The sequence below is a fragment of the Wasmannia auropunctata genome, unplaced genomic scaffold (genome assembly GCF_000956235.1).
Source record: "Wasmannia auropunctata unplaced genomic scaffold, wasmannia.A_1.0 LD336004.1, whole genome shotgun sequence".
Lineage (NCBI taxonomy): Eukaryota > Metazoa > Arthropoda > Insecta > Hymenoptera > Formicidae > Wasmannia > Wasmannia auropunctata.
In genome coordinates this window covers 355370-355754 of record NW_012026886.1, presented here as the reverse complement: position 1 = coordinate 355754, position 385 = coordinate 355370, and positions in this window count along the sequence as shown.

Sequence of the window (385 nt, the reverse complement as noted above, 5' to 3'; positions counted from 1 at the left end):
TAGGAAAAATGTGCCGCGGAAACCGTATACCGCGCGGGGCGGTAATAACCGGGAATGGTAACGTCTCTCTGGGTTCCGTCGCTCGCGAAACTGTGTTTAAACGAGACGTGTAACGAGTGAATAACGCGCTGTACAAACACAGTACGATTGTTCAAGTTGTTTGCGTTTGGCCGAGGAATCGTCGGGATACTACGGGATGGAGAGAAAGAGGGGGGGGAGGGGAGGGAAGGGGAGGGGGGAGGGAGTTGGCGAGCCCGTTAAATCGTGGAAGAGCACGCAATGTGTTCACCGTTATACCGTAAACGGGAACCGCCTGCCAAATCTTCGTATACTCTTGCCGCTCCGCGCGCCGATCGCGATCGCTAGTATAACGACGGCTATCCGT